The sequence below is a fragment of the Bidens hawaiensis genome, unplaced genomic scaffold (assembly GCF_021521415.1).
Source record: "Bidens hawaiensis isolate Kalapana, Puna unplaced genomic scaffold, B.hawaiensis_p1.1 tig00005460_1, whole genome shotgun sequence".
In the NCBI taxonomy this organism is placed as follows: Eukaryota; Viridiplantae; Streptophyta; class Magnoliopsida; order Asterales; family Asteraceae; genus Bidens; species Bidens hawaiensis.
In genome coordinates, this window is record NW_027491348.1 from 852,973 (window position 1) to 878,450 (window position 25,478).

General features: G+C 35.9%; 1 pseudogene across 1 annotated transcript; it reads right to left on the reverse strand.

Moving 5' to 3' along the window:
* Positions 1 to 968: 968 nt before the first annotated feature.
* On the reverse strand, positions 969 to 17,440 carry LOC143629799 (putative disease resistance protein At5g66900; annotated as a pseudogene). Its single transcript, XR_013153030.1, has 6 exons — positions 17,042 to 17,440; positions 5,575 to 6,197; positions 4,992 to 5,380; positions 4,544 to 4,908; positions 2,024 to 2,211; positions 969 to 1,931 (listed from the first exon to the last, which is right to left on the reverse strand). The product of XR_013153030.1 is annotated as a putative disease resistance protein At5g66900 (transcript).
* Between the last annotated feature and the right edge of the window lie 8,038 nt (positions 17,441 to 25,478).

Sequence of the window (25,478 nt, forward strand, 5' to 3'; positions counted from 1 at the left end):
GACATGGACAAATTGTTACAACTTTGAACCTTCATCTTTACTAATGTATTCCTTTTGATTTAGATGTAACCAACTTCCCACCGACGATTTTTAAACGGCCGTAACTTTTTCATACGTTAATATATTTTTTTAAAAAAAATTGCACCATTAAAATGAGCATTTTGTTATCTTTAATTTGGGTATGGTATTGTACATTTTTTTTCAATTAAACAAATTAATATGTTACGTTTGGGGTTCACAATTCGGTTTTAACGGTTTCTAAGTTAAAACGTGAGCCAAATCGTTGGTTTGATTTTTTGAACACTTAATTACAGGAAGCCTTAATAATAACCCCAGTTTTGGCACTTCAAGATTTTACAAAGCAATTTACAGTAGAGAAATATTAATTCATATGAAAAATGGTACAGATTTAATGTGTTGAATGTAATTGTAGGGCCAAAAAGTTATGACTTGCGATATTAAATTACGAAACTCGTTATATTTTATATGGTCAAGTTAATATTTAAAGCCGATGAGGAAACCGGGCACGAAACGAGAGTTTCGGGACGTGCATTTAACTTCAGTTGGGATAAAGCTTCTAGAATGTTTAGCTTTTACTATATATAGAAGTCTTATGTATTATTGTATGTGTGTGTGTTTACCATGGTGTAAATCATCCACCCAAGGGGAGCTCACCTCGGGTGGGTCGTTTTTTGTTTTGTATTAATCTTTTAACCGACAACGAGATCGTTCATTTATATCTTATCTTTATATTTATATTTATGTTCGGTCGTTTGATTTACCGCACCCGTCTCGAAATATGTATCAAGTGCAAAATCCGTTTGTGTGGTCGTTTTGGGACCTACAATAATTTCTACTATATTGGAGATAATCTAGTTTAGAGATAACCAAATAAATGAAAAGGGTTTGCACAACTTAAGAAAAATGAAATGTAGGGATGAATTTATAACCTTATTTGATATATAATGGTTCACACTTTACACTCATTTTAAATGGAAAAATCAAGGGAAACACACAACTCACTACAAAACATATCTTTAAGGCTTAATAATATACAAGAAAACCAGCATGACTAAGTTGCTTATATGATTTTGTATTCATTTGTATCCGTTGGGGTTGATCTTGGAGAAGGTATCAAGCGGATCTTCTTCTACCACTTTTATTTCCACATTACTGAAACCACTCCATAGATGAGAGATTTCTTCATCACAAACCACTTTCACTTTATCAAAATCTTTTACTGATTCTGGCATCTCATGCTGACTCTGACTTGTGCAACCTATAAGATTAATTATTTCAAGATTATTCAACTCACCTATATGTTGTGGTAACTCACACAGGCTTAAACAATTGTACAGATCAACGATTCTTAGTTTCTTGAGGTGTCTCGTGGATTCAGGTAACATAGGGAGCTTCGTGCAAGATGTAAGCCGAAAAACTTCCAAATTTGATAACTTTCCAAATTCTTCCGAAACTGAAGTTAGCTCGTGGCAATTAGTGATGCTGAGTTTTTTAAGGTTGATTACATTGCATAGCATTGCTGGAACTGTAAACAAATCATCACAAGAGTCGATATCAATCTCTGAAAGGCTGGTCAACTTGTTGGAAATTCCTTCGTTGAAACTGTTACCTATTTTGCACATGATCAAAGGACAATTTTTGCAAGTTCTCCAACATTAGAATGGTTGTACTAATTGAAGATATTGAAACATGATCCAACCTAATCTTTGTTAGGCCAGTTAAATATCGGGGTGCGGGGAAGTTCTGAATCTCTGAGAAGTAATATCCATAGTTTGTGATCGTTAAAACCTTTAAACTCTCCATGTTCTGTATAAATTGTGGCAAAGGATGCATATTGGACATGAAATTCAATATAAAAACTTCTACTTTAGGGGCTTCAATTTCATTCCATGTTAAAGGGAATCTTTTATCTGGCAATAAAGTATGAAAAGAATAAAAAAGTGCGGTTTTAATATGTATCAACTTTCAAAACAGCTGAGAAGTGAATCAAAATCAAACAAACCTGTGGAAATTGATAATATGCGAGCGTTGACAGTTTGTGGAAGATGTTGTCCATCAGTATTTACAATTAACCTTTCTCTGTGTTCTATTGGCTCTTGGCTGCTTAAATGAATTGCCAACCCCCTCATCATATCATGCTGTGTTACAAATTCTTCTTCACAGTGGTGGGCACTATCCGCCAAAATTTTCCTACAATCATTAAGATGAAGGTGTAAGAAAAACTTCTTTTGCGCGTTCATTTCACAGAATTGGAAGTCAAACACGTTGATTCTGCTAATACCCGTGTGATTCTTCCCCAAACTTCTAGAAAATACGTAGATCGTAAATAAGATAAATAATTGAACCTGTTGATTCACACGAATAAGATAACACACACTGTGATAGATCGTAAATAAGATAACACACACTGTGATAGAGAGGAAATGATTTTTTATATATATTCCAAACCTTATTACTTTGCATTACAAAATCTCAAGTATTTAAAAGAAATAAAAAACCATTGAGCTTCTAATGATTAAACCAAAATACATAAAATATTAATTTTAAACTCTTGTAATTTCATAACTCATTTCGTCATTATTTGGTAAACGTTTGATCTCCCCACATCATTCTCTCCACCTCTGAAAAAACTCGCCCTCGAGTTTTGTCTTTGAACCGTAACCACCTGGGTCAAAGGGACCATCCATCCGATTCATGTTAAATACTATCACTACACCTTCACCTTTAGGAGTTATGTGTATGGGTCCATCACAAATAATTACCACTTCATGCAATTCTTTTATATTCATGTAATCATCATTCACTTTGAGGCCCATCATATCAAGCTCAAACAAAAAATATTTTTCTTTGACCTTCGAAGGTGGGAAATAGTTGATATCTATAGGCAATTTCTTAAAATTTGCATCTTCATATAACTCATTAGTATGAAGTTTCAAAATAGTGGGAGATACCATGTATATGAAAGACAAATTCGAATCATCATTAACCACAATATCACCACCATTTTCTACCGTACCACCCTTAAAATTTCATCAAAAATACCGGAATAAATTGTAGACCACTCATGTTTTCTTTTTAAACTTTCAAGAACATTACCGGTTGCCCAAACATACCATTCCTCGTCCTCGTATTCATCAAACACGGGCCAGGAATCATAGATATTGTCCCCTTCACAAGCCATATTGAGCCAGGAATTCGGCTCTGATACCAACTGACGCAGCGTGGTGATAAAATTGGAAGTCAAACACGTTGATTCTGCTAATACCCGTGTGATTCTTCCCCGAACTTCCAGAAAATACGTAGATCGTAAATAAGATAACTAATTGAACTTGTTGATTCACACGAATACCAGGATCAATTCTTCCAACTATCGTTGATTCACAAAAAATACCGATAATTAGGTCCTTCACACACTAACACACACTGTGATAGAGAGAAAATGATTTTTTTTATATATTCCAAACCTTATTAATGATTAAACCAAAAGACATAAAATATTAATCTCAAGTATTTAAATAAAATAGAAAACCATTGAGCTTCTAATGATTAAACCAAAAGACATAAAATATTAATTTTAAACTCTTGTAATTCCATAACTCATTTCGTCATTATTTGGTAAACGTTTGATCTCCCGACATCAAAAACCCCATGACATGGCGTATTCATTTCGTTGGGATTGGAATCTTAATTTCATTTTGGTGTGTTCGGTTCAAAAAATTGGAATTGGAATCGGAACTCAATCCCTTCAAATTTCTTTAAATAAAAGAATTCTAAATCCTTCCAAAATGTGAAGAAATTCAAGGAAATTCCTTGGAAAATAATTTAGTTCTTTTAGTTTTTTTGTTTTTAATTTATATATTGAGTTACGAATTTTTTATTATTATTTTTGAATATTATTTTGAAAGACTTTTTATCGTAATAATAGGAAACTTATAAAAAAAATTCAAAAAAATCATAACGCAAAATATATATATAAGACAAAAAAATTCAACAAAAATAAAATGATTTCGCCGTTATCCTCATTAAAAAACGATTTTAATTCATTTGTGATGATAGATTCCAATTCATTTGTCAAGCGAACACATCAAGAATGAAACTGGATTTCAATTCCTTCCAATTCCAATTCCTACCGAAATGTTCAGATTCCAAATCCAATTCTTTCAAATTCCAAATCTTATGCCAATTCCAATTCCAATTCCAATTCCATTCCATTCTGTGAAACAAACGAATCCCTAGTTGCATAAGAACAAACTTCAGGTTGTTGGATGTAATTTCCAACTTAATAGGTCCCTTATGTATAGGTAACTGGGTTGGACCTATTGGGCCCATGGGATTCATTAATATGTAATGGTTTATGGGGTTGCAATTAATGTTTTATTTTAATTGGTAATATATTTGCTAGCAAGTTAGGGTTAGTCGTTTAATTCGTGTTTAATTATTGTCCGGGACTTGACAAGTGCTATGAGATTTAAAGAGAAATCCTACTATGAAGTTATATTTGAAGGTAAAACATGGCTAGTACCTTTTTGGCACCAAAGTTACAAGGTTTCTAGAAGAAAGCGTAGTGAGACTTTCCATGGTATCCAATCCGTCCTCGTCATGCTTATACAAATGCGCCCACATGTCCATGAGTGTTGTAGCAGCTATCTTCTGATCTTCGGGAAACAATCCCAGGTCTAGGTAACATTGCTTGATTTCAGGTTCTTCATTAAAGAGATACAAACCCTTTTCTAGACGTTCTTGTATAGACTTGTGGGATTTGTTGAACCACTTACTCCCTTCGGACAGCGTTTGCAACATTTTTTTCCAGCTTGCCACCGTTTTCCCCTTTAGCAAACCGCCAATCACAGTAAGGGCGAGTGGATGATTCTTGCAGCGCTTGACCAACTACACAAAGCCTCAAAAATATAACTAGCTAGTGGATCCAAAATGGATACTAAAAGAGAGAAAAAGGTTTTTGTTATATATACCTTTTCAACAAGCTCATCTGGTATATTAATGTCACTACTATCTTCTGAAAATGCTGAGCGGCGAAACAAGCTGGTGGCGTCTTCATCACTCAAGGCTGGCAATGGATACGTATTGAATTGTGTAAAAGCCTCCCGAGATGTGACCAGAATCTTGTAACCGGGTGATTTAAATTTGAGTTTTGTAATAATGGAATCAGACCGAACATCATCAAGCACTAATAGTAATTCAGATTTATTTTGATTCAGAAAGCTCCCCCACTGCTTGATTGCATCTTCCTCACTTTCAAATTCACACACTTGTGTCCTCTCAAGTAATTTTTGGACAATGGCTTTTACGTCGTATTTCTCTGGTATTATAACATGATAGATATTGTTTTCACCAAACTTTTCTGCGCCAGTATGCAAACAATATTATTTAGTTATCTGTAATTGTTTCGTTTTTGAAATGAACATTTTTGGCATTTCATGATGCTTTGCCATTTATAGAACCAAAAACCAAAATAATATCACCTTTTACACGGAAACCATCATCAAATGGCGAAACTCTCCATTTCTAAAAAAAATAAAATTGGGATTTTAATACCTTTGATATGTGGATCATGGCAAAGCTCCGTGACCAAAGTAGTCTTCCCGCACCCTCCTGCAGCAGAAACAACGACAACTGAGCAATCACCGTCTGTGGAATCCTTAAGCACCATCGCCTTTAATTCCTTAACTCGATCTTTAAACCCGACAGCAACGCAACTTTGCAATGGAACACCACTTGAAATTACTTTCTCTTTTTTCTTTAAACTCGTTTTCAAATCAGCCACGGCCACCAATGTTTCCATGGTAACCACAGCAATATGCAACTGAAGGTCAACCTTCACAAGGTTCAGCAACGATCGGTTCATTTCGTCCAACTTCAAAGCGTGAGGGTATCTCTTCCACAAATCCAATTTGATCTTCTCGCATTTCTGGACGAGGTCTTCAGCTTGTTTGAGCAGATTCATGAACCTCTTCATTTCCGCTTCCCGTCGATCAAGTTTTTGATTTAGTTTCTCTATATCCTTGAAATTCGTCTCTATATTTTTTAGAGTTTCTTGCATCTCCTTGAGCTGGGACTTAAAATACCATGTTTTCTTTATCGTCGTTTTGATGACTGTTAATAATCCAGAAACTGCTTCTTCTAACACAACTCCAGCTAGTTCAGCCATTGATGAAAAACTGAAACAAGTCCAGTCAGTTAGATCAACCAAATAAACATTAAAATCGAATAGTGATCGGGAAACAACGCGGTTTGACTTTTGAGTTCAAGGGAAAGTGATGTGGGCCCAAGTATTGAAGACCGGGCTATTATGTATTTGGAGGCCCAAGATCGCGCTATAAAAGGTGGCCCACGAAAACGGGCATAACTTGGCCCACAAAGCTCCGTTTCAGGCCTATTGCCAGTCAAATCGAAGCTTGAGACGAGGAGCACAGGCAAACCACTTGGCCCCTGTCCGAAGCCCAAAAACGCCTCGTAAATAAAGTTTTGGGCCTTTTTATGTTTTTTCAGCACTTTTTGTGTTTTTGTTTTTGGGTTTGTGTTCGGCCCATGACCCATTTTAGGCCCATTTCGTATTAGATTCTTTATTTATATGCGGGTTATGTTATCTGAATGGACAGACTTGAATTTTATAATAATTACTTTTTCTCTTCACTTTTCTGACATTTGGGTGGGATTTTTGGGGTTTTGGAAGTTCATCACGGGTATTCGTTGAATCAACGTGATTTGATCTTCATTTTCGTTTTTACCGCTGCATCAGTAAGAGGGAAGAAGGTTCACTGGTTTTAGGAAATTTTTGGAATTAAGAAAAGTAATAAATATGACGATACCCTTTTGAATTATTGTTTATATACCAATGATTAATTTATACGTTGAACAAAAAGAATAACCAAGCGAATATGAGCTGTATTTTGTCATGTGTTCGTGTATATATTTCTAAAATCTTACTTTTTCTTCGTTTTCCAAATTGAATTTTAATAATAATTATTATGATACCGTCAATTTAATCTAATTTATACTATGCTCATAAATTTCACGTATTTTGTGAATGTAAATCTCACTCATATAAAGAGGAAGTAAGTTTGTATGCCCACACATTTAATTTATGATGTTTCAAGACAATTTAACACAATTTGATTGTTATGATAATCTTTCAACTATTAATTAGTGAATTTAGTAGTGGAAATTGAAGTTATGTATACGTTAGATTAGGACAGTCTTTAGTAATGAAGGTCTTGAGAAATGAAGGTGAAAGTTAAGACCATCATTAATCAAATAAATAGTATAAACTATTATGGGTCAATGAGTAATATTTTTAATAAATAAAATTCAATTTGCTTTCTTATTATACATTAATAATTCTAACCTATGTAAGATTATTGATAGGGGAAAGTAAATATGGTAATGTTAGATACTTAATCTTATACGTAAAATTCACGAAAACAACATAATTTTGATTAAAAATAATTACAAATTAGTTTTATCTCGTTTCACCCAACTTCCTCCGATCGATCCAATAGTCTCACACACTCTTCTCACAGGCAGAGACGAGGATCTGATGCAGCATGGCATTTAACCTAAATTAGAAAAATAAAATCTAAACTTAGAAGTTTCTGTGTCGCTAGAGTTTCTAATTTTCTATCGTAAAAGAGAAAAACACAAAAAAGAAAAAATTCTCTTTTCCATCACAAATCAATCAATCATGCCCAGTAAAATCCCACCGACAGCAAAGCTATAAGTAGGGTCTGGGGAGGGTGGGATGTAGGCACACCGTACCTCTATCCAAAGGAATAAAGAGGTGGCTTCCAGAGAGACCATCGGCTCTAAGTACATGTGTATGAAGCAAAATAAAGGAAATCAAAGTTTAACAGTTATATAAAAACTACTACTAATTATAATAATATTAATAATAAGATCACAGTTTAACAACTATATAAAAGCTAATAATAATTATAATAATAATAATAATAATATATGTAAGGGAAATACCATTATGATATGTGACCTAAATAAGTTAAGTCTAAGCCCTAAGGTATTTAATTCTCTCTAAAAATCCTTAACTTTAATTCTACTTCTCCACGAATTCCTATCCTCAACCATGTCCTCGGAGAGGTTTAGGTCTATCAAATCATGCTTAATCCTCTCATCCCAAGTCAATTTCGGTCTTCCTCTACCCCTCCTCCCCTCTATAGTAATGTTTTCTACGGATCTAACAGGATTCGTCGTCTGTCTTCTCTTTACATGTCCAAACCATCTCAATCTCCACTCTCTTATCTTGTCTGCTATGTTCGCCACCCCTAATCTCTCGCGAAACACAACGTTTCTTATTCGGTCTAGCCTTGGGTGCCCACACATCCAACGTAGCATTCTCATTTCTGCTACCTCCATATTCCGCACTTGTGCCTTCTTGATGGCCCAACAATCTGTTCCATATAGCATTGCAGGTCTAACTGCCACCCTATAGAATTTTCCCTTTAGTTTAATCGGGAAACTCTTGTCGCACAATATACCTGTGGCTGCTTTCCATCTACACCATCCTACCTGAACTCGGTGGGTCACATCACTGTCTAATTCCCCATCGCTCTGTACAAATGATCCTAAATACTTGAACTTCGTTACCTACGAGACCACCTGCCCTACAATTGTGATCTGTGCGTCTTCATTGTCGTTTCTCCCACCAAAATCACAGTGGAGGTACTCCGTCTTAGATCGGCTAATCTTTAAACCTTTTGTCTCTAAGGTTGTTCGCCACTCCTCAAGCCTCATGTTTAGATCTTGTTTTTTCTCAGCAAGTAACACAATATCGTCTGCGAACATCATGCACCACGGGAGAGTCCCCTGAATCGACTTTGACAACTCATCCAAGACTACTACAAAAAGAAACGGGCTCAACGCTGACCCCTGGTGAAGACCTACCTCTACAGGAAAGAAATCAGTATCCCCCACTGGCGCACGGACACTTGTTTCACTCCTGGTATACATATCCATAATTATCTCTATGTATTTCCTGGGCACTCTTCTACCCTCCAAGCACTCCCAGAGCACCTGTCGTGGCACACTGTCGTAGGCCTTTTCTAGGTCAATAAATACCATATGTAGATCACGCTTCTTCTCCCTATAGTTTTCCATTAATCTTCTTATAAGGTGTATTGCCTCTGTGGTGGAACGCCCCGGCATGAAGCCAAATTGGTTGACCGTAACCTGAGTTTCTCGTCTAAGTCTAACCTCAATCACTCTTTCCCATAGCTTCATAGTATGACTTAGTAGTTTGATTCCTCGGTAGTTACCACAACTGTGACACCCGGTAATTTCCCAATCCCATAAACCAAGTAATCAACCTAATTATTAGGTGATTGTAAATGTGATGCGCGCCATGTTAGAATCAGCGCGGGCATATGTTATATGCGCCAGCGCGGATGCGATGCGCGCCATGTTAGAATCAGCGCGGGCATATGTTATATGCGCTAGCGCGGATGCGATGCGCGCCATGTTAGGATCAGCGCGGGCATATGTTATATGCGCCAGCGCGGATGCGATGCGCGCCATGTTAGGATCAGCGCGGGCATATGTTATATGCGCCAGCGCGGATGCGATGCGTGCCATGTTAGAATCAGCGCGGGCATATGTTATATGCGCCAGCGCGGATGCGATGCGCGCCATGTTAGAATCAGCGCGGGCATATGTTATATGCGCCAGCGCGGATGCGATGCGCGCCATGTTAGAATCAGCGCGGGCATATGTTATATGCGCCAGCGCGGATGCGATGCGCGCCATGTTAGGATCAGCGCGGGCATATGTTATGTGCGCCACGCGCACAGGTTTTGTGTTTTCATAACTTAATTTTATGTCGTTTTTGTCTAATGGGTTGCATACCTCTTCAATGATCTATAAGTAAAACTATGTTCAAACAATATCCTAATTTCCTAATTAAGACCCTAATCATTTATGCGCGCGCGGGAAAAGGGAACTAACCTCCCCGCATGGCGGGAACATTGAGAGCTAGTTTGTTTGAAGCTCCAAGATGGAATTGACTTCAACATAACTGATCACTATGTTGAAATACCAAGACCTCATGGAGAATCTACAAATGAAACTCGACGTCCCTGACTACGAGAAGGTTACGCATCTACCCGCATCAAATAAAAAGGAGTTGTGAGACACCTGCGGGAAGAATCCCCGCGGGACACCTTAAAACTAAACCCTTTACGCACGAACGTCTGCACAGAAACCAATCACCTTTTCGCTTAAATCCAAAAGTTCACCCTGTTAATAAACTCTGAGAACGCTGGTTCCAGCAGAGCCAGATGGACTCGCAGGATTCCTTATAAGGACGCCTGCGCAGTGATACGCGCAGGATTCGTTACAAGGACGCTTTCGCGAAGACCAACTGGAGCCGCCGGACCCACAACGTTCAAAGAAATGGCCTTCACGCAGAAGGCTATACGCGCAAGGCTACACGCACAAAACACTTAGTCTATCCTTCAGATATAAGGGATTACCCCCGCCCAAAAGGAACCAGTTGCGTGTTTCAGAGATTTTTACCTTTTGACTGCACACTGACAACAGCACCAGGAAAAGTATACTGTAACACGAAATGTCAGCTGTCAGCCGCACCTACTCTCACCAACCACAGTCCTGCATGTACTGTCAAATCCATCAGAATCTTTATAACCACTCCCTAGGACCATCACCCCCATCCCTAAAATAAATAATAATAAACCCCATACCTTGTCATCATTACACCCAAAATAAATAAGATTTCAATCCCCTAAATCAAGGGATTGTGTTCCCTTGAATTTGCCTATAAATAAGTATCAATTCTTGAATAAAAATATCACACAAACACACTTCAAACTCCTCTCTTAAACCTGTAATTCTGCACTAACCATCTCCCAAGCATCCGTTTCCAGTTCCATCGCTAGGTAAGCCGAAAACTTTAGTCTTGAGATTTACTTTTCTGACCAGCCCTTATATTCTTCGATTACTTGGTCTTAATACACATATTTCTTGTTATTTAAACATATTCTAGACTTCCAATTTCGAGGCTAACATCAGGAAACCCGAATCTCGTTTAATCTCTCTCTAAACCATCACTTAACAAGAATCACAGGTGAGTCTCACAGCCCCTATTTTCACTGTTTTTAAACTGTTTTCGGGGCGAGGGACACGTATTTAAATTATTTTTTATCATGGTATATTTACAAGCAATGCAAACGATTATCTGTTCATGGTGTTTATCTTGGTTTTCGATGTAAGTGCGCAAGTTTTAGACAGTGATCACTCGTCCGTGGAACTCTAAGGGTAGGGACTACTGTGTTTGATCAACCCACTCGTAGGGGTCGCACCTCTTTGCATAGACGAGTGCCTAGTATGGTCATGGGGTAGTACTACTGGTTGTAAAGCCCGCTCGTAGGGGTCGCACCTCTTTGCACGGACGAGCGCCTAGTTTTCCGAGCACAACGTCCGCGCGTAACCGGCGGGACGGTATTGTTTTAGCTCGTAGTGGCAGCGCCACTTTGCATGAACGAGCCCGGTTTTCAGAAATGTCCGCGCGTAACCCGCGGGACGGTTTTATCAAGCATATGTTTTAATGATGTTATCAGAAATGTGTTTCAATATGGTTTTATCTAGGATATGATGCAATACGATTTATCAAGTCACCAAAACTTGTGAACTCACTCAGTTTATACTGATTCAAATGTTTTTACGTGTCTTTCAGGTGATAATTAGTAGCGCAAGGAGTCACACATAGAGCACTTCACGCAGAACATCTATAAAAATGGTTTTTGGAAGATTTTGGTTCTATCCCTTCCACACGCGTGGTTGCTCCCGCCGTGTAAGGGGATATGGCGCGGAAATCTTCAACGTTTTTCATGTGGATGTTTTTATATGTAATTCTAAACAATGTAATGTGTTTTGTAATAGACATTTCATGCGCAATGGAAAATTTATTTGAATGTTTGCAATGACCCGTGCTTGATTATCAATTCCCACTCGCGCGCATCCGGCTGTTTCCGCCGTTAGGGCCGGGTGTGACAACAACATTGGGCGTCTCCTTTGTTCTTATAGATAGGAACTACAACGCTGCTCCTCCACTGGTCTGGCATCTTACCTGATTTGAGAATACTATTGAACAGAGTAGTTAACCACATGACTCCTTCCTCCCCCAGACACTTCCACACCTAGATGGGTATGTTGTCTGGGCCAATCGCCTTAGACCTTCCTATCCTCCTAAGTGCATCCTTCACCTCTTCTCGTGTGATCCGTCGGCAGTAGCAGTTATTCGATTGTTGTCGTTGAAAGTTTGTGTTGTCATGTTCTTCTTGGTAAGCTCTCCCATTGTTAAAAAGATTGTGGAAGTAGGTTTGCCATCTTAGCTTGATGTCCTGCTCCTTGACCAGTACATGCCCATCTGTATCCTTTATGAACTTCATCGGTCCTAGATCTTGCCTTCTACGCTCCCTGGCTTTGGCAATCTTAAACATAGCATGTTCCCCCTCTTTTGTTTCTAGACTTTCATACATCCGTTTAAAGGACGCCTTCTTTGCTTCCGCCACTGCCTTCTTCGCCTCTATCTTAGCCGTTTTGTAGTTGTCCCTCAATTCCACTCGCTCCTCCTCATTCGTGCACCTCATTAGCTCCCTAAAACATCCTTGTTTGTCCCTTATCTTGTCTTGCACTGCGTCATTCCACCACCAAGACTCCTTATGCCCACTTGTCTTTCCTGTTGTGACCCCGAGAGTCTCCTTTGCTACTTGGATGATCTTTGTCTCCATAGCTTCCCATATATGAGTTGAGTCCCCATTTAGTCGAGCCCGCGTATGCAGTGTGAGTTTATCCTTAAACAGTAGGAGATTTTCGTCCTTCAAATTTCCCCATCGAATTCTCGGTGTACCTTTCTTCTCTCGAACAGTCAGCTTATTTCTGAAGGCTATATCTGTCACTAGTAGTCGATGTTGAGTCACAACTGCCTCCCCAGGTATGACTTTGCAGTCCTTCCACCAACGTCGTTCTCCTTGCCTCATCAAAAGGTAGTCAATTTGCGTGTCGCGTCCGCCACTGCTAAAAGTGATTAAATGAGAATCTTGTTTCCTAAAACAAGAATTTATAATACCTAGGTCATGTGCCACCGCAAACTCTAGAAGATCTGTTCCGGTCTCATTCCTATCACCAAAACCGAAACCCCCATGTACAGCTTGAAAACCATCGTTAGCCTTACTAATGTGTCCATTAAAATCACCTCCTATGCAAATCCTCTCCCCCTAGGTATGCCCCCTACCACTGCGTCTAGGCAATCCCAAAATTCTCTCTTTTCCTGATCCCCTAGGCCTACATGAGGCGCGTAGGCGGAGACTACTACCACTACTTCCTCTCCTAGTACTAATTTCAACACCATAATCCTGTCATTATGTCTTATCACCTCCACCACACTAGTGTGTATTTCCTTAGCCACGAGAAACCCCACTCCATTTCTAGTTCCATCAGACCCCGAGTACCACAACTTATACCCATTACACTCAGCCCCTCTATGTCCTTTCCACTTAGTCTCCTGGAGGCATGCTATCTGAACCCTACGTCTTTTAAGCACATCTACCAATTCTTGCAACTTACCATTTAATGTTCCTACATTCCAAGAAGCCAAACGCAATATACGCTCCCTATCTTTACTCTTTCCTACACCCCTCGTTTCAGGACATGGTCTCAAGTAATAGTCATGGTTCCTACGCTCTATGGTTGCAACTAATCACACAAACACAAGCAATAGAACACCAAATCAATAATAATAATAATAATAGTAACAGAAACTAATAATAATAATAATAATAATAGTGTGTAGCAATAACAATAATAGTCAAGAGATCTTAAAATGAAAATAAACTCCAAAGATCCGGATCACGTATGTTCTAATGATAATAATAATAATACTAATAATAATAATAATAGTGAGAAAGGAACGAGTATACCGTGAACGGCGGCGACGGAGGATGACGGTGGAGGCGGATCTTGTAGCAGATAGCTTGAAAGTCAAAAAATGGGGATGTAGATCTCAGGATGATGAAGAAGATTATCGATAAGCTTCAGTTGATCTGTAATATTAACTTTGATTGGCGTTTCGGATCAGTAATAGAAAGAATCAGAGCTTCGATTTATAAGCGAAAGCAATAACCGAAGGGTTCTTTGTGCTTTGAACTCGTTCTTTGTGCTTTGAACTCGTAATCGTAATCGATTGGATCAGAAGGAATTAGAACTTGTTCTTTGTGCTTTGAACTCGTAATCGATTGGATCTCTAGGGTTCTTCGCTTCAATCGGATCTTCTAGGGTTCTTCGCTTCGATCAGATCTATGAACATCAAGAAATGAAGAACCTCATATGCCCTAAGAACAAAAAGGAATGAACTGAAATGCAGAATGCATAGATTTTGAGAGGATATATCCTCCTTTACATGTAAGAACAATATTCAATATTATTCCATCACAAATCACAAGAGAAATTGCATCCTCATATTCTAAAATCACATCTGTACGTTATATGAAAAAGAGAAACACAATTACTCATGAAACGTATTGTATGCTATATTATCACTTTGTGATTCAATAAAAAAAAGAAATTACTCTCAACTGAAAATTATAGATTTTTTTTAGTATATTTTCTAGTGTTTTTATTATATTTGGATTCTTAGAGTTTGTTTATCGAGGTGCTGATTAGACGACTAATTAAGGAAAGTAAAGTAATCAATATATATATATAATTAGGCAAACCTTTGAATTAATGATAACCCAATATCGACCACATTATTATTATTATAATTAAATGATAGCTCGATGACCAGTTTTAATACAACTACTACATTACACACACTTGTGTTGTTATCAATATTATATCTTTTAGTCTAAATGATTTACTCACTTTTGAGTATCATTATTGACTGCATTACAGATCGTTTTTTATTTTAGTTGCGGGAATTATAATTACAATCCGGAACCACTTTACTTTATAATACCAACTATTCGATTTGCATACAGTATATCCTCTATTATTTAATATTGGATAAAATAATAACCTTGATAAATTTAATAATTTGTCCGGTCTCAACTTGGGACTAGTATAAAATCGAACTCTAATCAATAAAATAATACAATAATAATTTTTTGAAGTCACAATATAAATATATTGGTTTCAGCAAAATTATAAATTAATAATTACTAAAATATACCAAAATTCTAAGATTGTCTAGAAAAAAATAAATCTATAGTCACTTTTTTTTTGTGAACTTCAAAATTCATATTAGGTTTATCTTAAATCTCCCCATTGCACTTAAGAATTAAGACACTGCATTTTCGTATTGCAACAAATTGTTGTGAAGAGTTGTTGCCGATTGCAATGCTTCTTTCCGAGTGACTGGTTCCAAATGTACTAAATCATCATCAACTAGATTTTGAACGGTATCCGTCATAATTTTCTTCAAAGTTTTGAACCTTGTAACATTCATTATTTTCAGTGGGATAATCCAACAACTCATTCACATCCATTTTGTGCCAATAATGTATTCCTGTAATCAAGTTATCAAGCTCACGAACGTCTTCTCCAGAATTTACATCGTTTAAATCATTTGAGCGGGTTGAATTAGCCGAACGATTTTTACAGTGTTGATGCATTAATTTGAATATACATGGAGATTTGAAAGTCTTTGTTTATGTTTTATTCAAATAGGAAAAGTGAACGGACATGGAAAATTTAAAGGTTATTGAGAGTTGCTCACGAATATAGCAAACACTTTAATTAACAATTTATTAATTTATCGATTTAATAATATCTCGTCAAATTAATATTATATCTCGGTCCGAACATTTATAATTTTTTAGAGGCTTTACTGTATTTACATTTAAGTTCGATTTAAATAAGTTACTCATATGTTAAAACTTTATCATTAGTTTGTACAGGGTCTGCTCTCAAGGAGGCAAGGTGGTCGACGGCCAGCGGCCCGACACCTTGCTAGGCCCAATTTTTGTTATAAATATCTATATATATATATATATATATATATATATATATATATATATAGAGAGAGAGAGAGAGAGAGAGAGAGAGCAATGTTAAAATAAGAAGTAGATTTTTCCTAAAAAGTGTGTTTTTACCATTATATCTAATAAAACACACCGCATAATAAACACACTACCACTAAAATAAAACACACCACACAATAAACACACTTTCAATATCCACCATCAGATCAACATATATAACGCACTAGATTACTTCTTACATTTTCTAGACACACTTCACTTTTTATTTTAACCTCACCATATATATATATATATATATATATATTATAAAAAACAATATTTATATTTAATGTGTAAACTAAATTGTCCAACAAGATGTTTAAGTCAAAGGTTGAGTTCTAATCTCACTTGAGACCTGTTTAAGTCTATTTTTTGCAAGATGTTTTTTACAAAACCTAAATTATAAACAAGTAAGCATATTAAACATTTAAATATTTTAATCCCAACAACAACCTCTTTTACTTAAAGACCCAATTTTCATTTTCGTATTCTTAAAAAAAAATAGTAATCTCGGAGACGGCCTGGGTTTATATATATGATTTGAATATATTTACAAATTCACGCCATTATGTTAAGATTCTAAATATCTATCCGGCCCAAATCTTCACATCTTTGTAAACAAATAAATGTGTCTTCAAAACAACTGTTTCTTCTTCTTTGAGTTTTATAAATATATTAACTCAAGCAAACGATTATAATAAATTAACATGTAATTGGGTACCAAGTTGTATCGCAGCTAGCCCACAACATACCCTCTCTTAAATAGCAAATCCGATTCTACTAAAAATGAAATTACATATCCACAACATAAATTGCATATAAGTCCGCCTCAACCTAATTTATCAACTTTCCACAACCTCTTTGAATAGTATATCCGATATAAAAATACCCCAACCCTTTAATAATCGACATTTAGAACATAAATCATAACTAAAACAAGATATTACTCACGAATGTACCTCAATAAGTCGGATTTAACTAAGGTGATCGGTTATAGTCGAACTTCTTGATCCTCCTGGTAGCAATGATTCTTATGAATTATGTTCGATCCCTTAAGTGGCAGATGATGGAGACAATGATTGAGGTAGTGTGGCCAGAAGAAGCGATCGACCGGAACACCGCGTAGAAACATTTTTAGGGGTTGTTTTCAGAGAGAGGGTCTTCAAGGTTGAAGAGATCGAGTTCGTACATATAATAGGGCGAGGGGAAGCTGCAATGGACGATGCTTTTATAGAACACGGAATAGACGCTATTAAGCAATGGAATGGGAAGCAACTTGGAACTCGTTAGCGTGAAATGTTAATGGACTGGGGGTCCAACCGTGGTTGACCGGGTAACAAACATCAACTTCTTGTACCCTCTATCATTGCAATTTTCTTTTCTCCTTCCGTTTAGATCTATTTATATTTCTCACATTCTACCAAGATAATAATAATAATAATAATAATAATAATAATAATAATAAGAATAATAATAATAATAATATTATTATTATTATTATTATTATTGGATGTTGGTAGTGGTAGTGGGTGGACATTGGATGTTGGTAGAATGATAAAAAGTGTAAAGAAGTGTGAAGATGATGGATATTAGCTTATTATTTAAGACCATATAAACATTTTTCATATTTTTTTTAAAGCAAAACTGTCTTCAGGAACTTATGTCTACGCACCCGCAGACATAAACCCTCATACAGACGTTTGAAGCAAAAACAAACAACCCATTCATGATTTAAAGTCCATGTGTATACTTGCTTAATGTAGTGACTGTGGTATGGCTATGCGTGGGGTCTAGCTACCTCTGTTGAACATTAATGTACAAAACCCTTGGAGATGAATTTTGATTTCATTTAATTGTAAATTACGGTTTGATTTTACCACTACACTTTAGCTAAGTGAAGGAGGTTGCCGTAACTTTTAGCTCACTTTTGTCACACTCCAACCTAACGCCGAAACATGTCGGGGAGCAACATAATTTGTATCGTAGCTCAAAAATCATTAAATACATATAGTGGCAATAACTAATTAATTTATTTCATATCAAAATACACAAGTTTTCACAAAATTAAAAGTAAACCAAAAACATTACATCAAACTCAAGTTAACAATTGTTCTTTATTTTATTATAAAAACTAAAGTCCAACTAGGCCTTCAAACTTTCACTTCAATTACCCCCATGTAAAATACCTGCGATATGCATAAATAGATATAATTAACTAAATAAAGAGAACTTGAGTTTTGTGTACGCATAAAACCCCCCAAAACAAAATAGTAAAAATGGGAGGTGCGATTACGCTGCTTAGAGTGGTATGGAATACAAGTGAGCTGACAAATTTCAAATAAAATGCCCTAAAAATACAATATGATGAAATATATTAAAAATTGAGAACATACAAACTGAAAATAAATTAAAATTCCAAATATAACTCTCGTTATAAGAAAAACGAGAAACAAGCGAGACGACTGCCTTAAAAATAAAATAATCTGGAAAAATTATTGAAAAATCTCCTTTTAAAACCGAACTTAACCAAACAAGATTTTTAATTAATTTCACCCATGACTCTAGTTGTTGAGAAAACAAGAGTTAGACAAGTGTCGGTTCGTCATTGCCACGAATGTCGGTATGGGACCGGATTTGGGCCAGGTAGGTTCAAAATGATTAAATAAGACTAAAACGAATAAGGACCGGTGGCTAGTTTGGAATGATTCATGGTGAAATTGAAAAGTCCAAAATTAACTTTATTATAAACCCTAACATGCCGAAATTGTCACACCCCAACCTACGACGGAAATGCCGGGGCATGAGCTAATAATTAATTAAATATTTATTAATATTTATAATTGTTTTCACAAACTCTAAATTTAAGTCTTGATGAAATATTTATAATGATAATATCTATTAATCAATTTCAAATAATACAACAAAGTAAAAAATAGACAAAGTACAAAATTTCCATAAATAAAATAAGTAAAACAAAATCTAAATATAAGTCTTGTTTCTTCTTCCCTAGCATGCAACTCAAGTTTCTTCAAACAAATTCTGATATCCACATCATACGATAACCTGCATATACTTTATAAATACAATAATTTTGTCAACACTAGGTTGAGTGAGTAAAACACCAGATTTTTGTGATTATATAATAATAAATAAAAGAGCAAACTGTGTCAAGTGAGATAAACAATTTAACCGATGAGCAAGTAAATAAGTTGTCGATAAGCGCGATGCCAGATGAACTGGTCGATGACTATTACGATGGTCCAACCAAATAAGCAAGTAAATAAGTTGTCGATGAGCTTGATGCCAGATGAACTGGGAGATGACTATTACGACTGTATAACCAAATACGCAGATAAGCATATAACATGCTAGGCATAAATTGGTATACACACATGATCAACAGTTGTAGTTGAGCATTAAATAATAATAAAATAATTAAAACGCATATGTACCCAAAATAGTAAAAATGAGTTAAAATAAGAGGGAAGTGAGATACTCACCTTATCAAATAAGCAAACGGGAATAACAAGATAATAAGAATGAAGATTGGCGGTTCAAACGTTGAGGATATAGCCTAATAAAAGATTTGATGCGGAAATCAATATAAGAAATGACAGATAGGATAGAATATGAGAGATTGTTGATAAATTGTTATTTTGTTAGGTATATATATTATTTAAAATTATTTGGTTTATAAATCTTTTAGTTTTATTTCATATTTTATTATTTAATATTACTTGCTTAATATATATAAATATAAAAAGGTTATAAAACACATATTTGTAAAAAAAATTAATTAGTTGTTTCATATATATATATATATATATATAAAGTGTTTTTTCTTTAATTATAAAAGTAATTTTTTAACTATTTAGATATATTTAATAAATTTTATTTATATAGAACTTAAGATATTAAACAAGTTATTTATATAGGGGTGGTTATTGTACAATAATCAGTTATCGTATATTAGGTACGCGAGTTTTATAAATGTCGATTTAACGCGGTGGCATAATCGTAAATAACCTAAATCTAATTCTACAATCTAATTCATCAAAATTCATCAGACGTCCATCCATATCAATATAATTCAATCCTCGATCCATATCAAGCTAATCTACAGATTGACATCAAACTAAATTGAGTTATCTAAACCTAAAAATGTAAGTTACCTGCGAATAAACTTCAAACACAATCGGTCAATTTTTTTTACAATTAAACAAACGATTGTAGTTTGTTCTTCAATGTTTCGCCTAATCATACATATTTGAGCCTTCAATTTTACAGTTGCAACTTATTTTGGATGTTAAACAAAACTGAAAACACTGTACATTTAAACGTTCTGACAAAAAATGAACACATTTAAACGTTCAAGTTTAAAAGTTGTACCAAAATTTTTGAAGTTCTAACAAAAAGGTTTAGAAGTTCTAACAAAAACATCAATCGATTATGGAATTGCAGAAATAATGCACTCAATCGAGCTCTAATTAGGGTTCAAAATGTTATGTTTAAACGTTCTGAACACAAAACTGAAGACCTTTAAACGTCCTGGCCAAAAAAGAACATCTTTAAACGTTATAATACGTTCACAGATGTTCTGGGTGTTAAAAAATAAACATCTTTAAACGTTCTAATACGTTCTAAGAAGTTCTGGGTGTTCAAAATTTTTTTGAAGTTCTGATAAAGTTTAAGTTTAGAAGTTCTGGGTGTTCAGAACTTCTAAAACTAACAAAAAAAATTAAAACACCTGTAAACATGAAATTGAACACTGAAATCACTTCATATAATCTCATAATCATCAAACAAACGTCAATTAACCGTTAATTTTATCATTGATTCGATCATATGAACAAAATATGGAACGTCTGCAACTGGGTTTACTCAAAACTCAAAATTGATTAATTGAAACTTCAAATTGATGATTAATTGGACCAAGTTTAAAGTTTAATTGATCAATTAGTTCAAAAATTTCAATTTCAATTGGTCTATTTTATTTACTGACCTGTGAAAAAAGTGTGACGAGGAAGATGGTGTTCACGACGGTACCGTCGACGGTCGCGACGGTGGATGCAATCATTAGAAGGTGACGGTGAAGGTGTACGGAATCGATGGAGCAGTGGATCAGAGTTGATGGAGCAGAGGAACAGAGCAGTGCGTGATTTTTGAAAATCGATGGTGTAGAAACTCGCGTACCTATCGTATGATAAGGGATTATTGTATTGGATCCTTTATCTATCTATCTATATATATATATATATATATATATATCAAGGTTATAATAAGAAGTAGATTTTTTCTAAAAAGTGTAGGAAGTGTGATTTCGCCATTATATCTAATAAAACACACCGCACAATAAAGAAACTTTCCATATCCACCGTCAGATCAACATATCTAACACACCATATTACTTCTTACACTTCTTAGACACACTCCACTTCATATTTTAACTCCAACATAATAAATAAATGTTTCCTTGCGTCACATGTTCTCTTTTTAGCCCATCATTCCTCTCAAATTCCCGCCTAAACCCCGTAAGAAAACATCTATTTATACATGGTATATTTTGGATTTGAAATTTGAAACCAAATATTATAATTGTTGATTATTGATAGATGTATTAGTGAAATAAATTGTAAGTAATTAAAATAGGTTATAAATTTACATATAGGTTACATATTAAATATAGTTGATAATTGTCATATCTAATTAGTAGGAGCAGGTAGTGTAACTTAAATCGTTTATTATTATTATTATTATTATTATTATTATTATTATTATTTTTATTATTATATGTCATAAAATATGGTAGTAACAAATAGCGTAACTTGCACTCATTTGTTTATTAAGTGCAAAAATATGTATAGCTAAAGATATGGTATCTAACTTTCATCTATTTAAATCTATACTTTTATGTAAACAATTATCACATAGTATTTTTATGATCAACATAAATGATGGATGACCCAGATGTCCCGGGTTCGAATCCTGATTCCGACCGGATTTTACCAAATCATTAAAACATGTCGTGCCTTCGGGCGAGGTGAGCCAACTGGGTTTTACCGGGAACGCCAAGCCAAACTCGGATGCCAACGTGGATCCCGATCATGTCAACATAGTTGACCTGAGTGGGGTGGTGGGGCACGACGTGTTCGCGCAGTGAGATAACTTAACTGTGAAAGTCACCTTTCGAAAAAAACATAAATCATTAAAATCACTCTTAATCAATAAATGCATAAATATTATAACTAACTTGGATGATCATGAACCATGAATTGATGATATCTAATTTATACATTGAGAGATTGGTATTACCATTATATGATCTCCAACACTTGGAGATAAAAATAAAAAGAGAAGATAGATAGTGATCCGGTGGATACCTTACTATGGCTTTCACCACTTCTGAAAATCACTTAGTCACCATCTTGACTAATTTAAGTATCTTATCATTCTATACCATAGTTATAGTCAACTAATATAAACATACAATGTAGCTTAATATTTAAGCATACAATATTGTTAGAACGCATCAATGTTGATATGAAGCGTAACCTTGAAGATGTATCCAACATTGATGACTCATTTGCTCTATCGTCAACTTAATAAGCGAAGATTCACTCAAAGGATGTGTTCGATGCAACTTTGTAACTTCCCGTTTTCTGGTTTCGGTTAATAAACGAAAGTATGAGTTATTATGAGTCGGGCTAGTGTTGGGTTAAATGGAATTGGGTTGTGGACTTGGGTTATGAAGGAAAGAGGAAAAGACAATGGGCTTAAGCCCATGATATATAATTATATAAGTCATTAATACCAATTTAATTTCATTTCACACATATTCCATACACCTCCTAAAACACACACTTAAGCTCTCTCTCTAGTCTCTCTCTCTCTCTCTAGCCGAAATCACCATGGAAAACCGATCCCGATCCAATGTAATGATAGTATGATCTTGTATGAGCTTAAACCCATTAGATATAGTCACGAAACGACGAGCCAACACCGTTAAACCGTTAACTTCACGAGATCCGGGTGGAATCGGGTATAAACCGAACCTAAAATGAGCTTAGGGATCACCCTAGCTCAGATCTGGATCGAACGGGACAAAAAACGGTGAAAAAAGAGTTAAAACCTGTTTTTCCGGCGAATCCTTGGTTTTCCGGCGACAGCGCCAGAAAGGAGGTGCCGAAAAAGGTAATACGAGGAAGGGAATGTCAGAGAATGTTTCTGACATTCCCTGACCTAACCCTAGTTCTCTAACGGGAATTTAACGAATTAAAGGTGATTCGTTAACTGATTCGTCTGAGGGAGCATAACGAACTAGCTCTGGTTCGTATCCGATTCGTTAAGGGAAAAGGGTAACGAATTACCCTTGATTCGTTATAGCCAGTTCGTTAAATGAGATAGCGAATTGGAAGGTCCAATTTGTTACATGGACTGATTCGCTACATGAACTGATTCGTCAAAGGACCGGTTCATTTTAAGGTCCAATTCGTTTCATAACCAGTTCGTTAAAGGGTTCAATTCGTTACAAGGACCAGTTCGCTAAGATAATCCAATTCGTTAAGAGTAATATAACGAACTAGAAGTTTAACAAAAAGGACAGAATGGTCTCTGAACATAGAAAAAGAATGATTTAATTACAAAGAAGCTCTTGAACTAAGTTGCAAATTAATTAATGATTCAAAATGCTAATGGAAAATGTGATAAGACAGTTAATATAAATAAAATATTTCCAAGCTGACCTAGCAGCTCGACCCCAGCTAGGGGCTCTGCCCCTTGGACCATGCGCTGCCGCCCCTAGACCCCGCTGCCAGGGGCGCTGCCCACGGACCCCCGTTCGTTGAGAGTTATAACTAAACTAGAAACGCGATGTGAGTAGTGATAGGTAATTGATACGTGTAATTGTTATATAGTCAGTCGAGCACAGCTAAGGAAAGGAATAACAATTAACGGTGAACGTAATCAAGTTCAGGTGAGTTTCTAGCCCCACTTCCTTGTTATGATTTCGGGGCTGTGTGCATACTCGATGTGATAGTTAATACACTTACCTTAGGTGGTAAGTATATGTCTTGTATGATTTATGTATGATTATTTCTTTACGGTGCGTGAACGATCTTCGAATATTACATGTGCCGTCGAGTGGTAGTTAAAGGTATGATTGATATGATGTATGAATGATGTATGTATGAACATATATGATGTATGAATAATGTATGTATGATATGTTAACGTAAGGCCCCGTTCCCGGAGCCTCACTTAACGTTGGTTTTACTCATAAATACAGTTCTAAATATCAGAGTTAATTAAAAACTTTCGCGGAAACGTTAACTTTAATCATTCGATACAAAACATTAATCTTTTCTTTAAAACATAACATAAAACTATAGGTTCCCAGCTGGATCTACACAGGAGTATCTCGTAACACGAGGGTGCGGAATCCCCACGTAATACGATACGAGCGTAAGATGTATTAAACGTTGAGATGATACACAAACACACGTTACAATACTAATAAACACGTTGTATTGCAACACTTTAACACGTGATATCACCAATCACAAAAACACGTTCTGGAAAAACCTTAAACAAAACAAGCCGAAGTTGAGGTTATATAATCCTCGACAACTTCGCTTGTCCACAAGTTCGCCTACATCCCAGGCGAACTTGTGTGACACAATAATATCCAAAACCCAAACAAACAATCTAACAAGATTACAGACACATACAAAACAGTAGATACTGAACTACTGACATTATGCACCAACAGACTCCCCCTTGGCAGTAGCTTCATATCTCTATCTTCATTCTCGTGTCTCTTAATCTCAAAACTCGTGTCACCCGTCTTCAAGCATGAACACCCTCTCTTACACAAACAGAGACCACCCTCTGGTACTTCTTGGCTTCATCTTTCCATGCAGGAATATAAAATATCTTCTTATCGTTTAGTACCTACAAGTCAGCTTGAGACAAATTTACCAATTGCATGGGATCATACACTCTCAGAATTTCTTGTTCATCTTCGTCTTCCATAACTGCTTCAGCTGTTTGGCTATCAATATACCACCACTTTAGATTCTTTAACACATCCTTGGGCATTGTCTTCATCGGCACTTCTTTCAAACACCGAAACGGATTATATTTCATTACCATCCAAGGTTTGCCATCAGCTCGCATTCCTCTTTCCTTATCCTCAACTAGCTTCCCTTTCTGAGGTTTTAACAGCTCAAACTTCTTCTCTTTTATACTTTCTTTCCACACAATCTTCCTAATAATTCTGGCCATATTATCATCACTTCTATTAATCAACCCCAATTTGGCCAAATCCTTCACCTCACACTCAGGCAAGGTATTCAGAGATCTCAACATCCTCTTAAAGTACTGAATCCCATCAAAGCG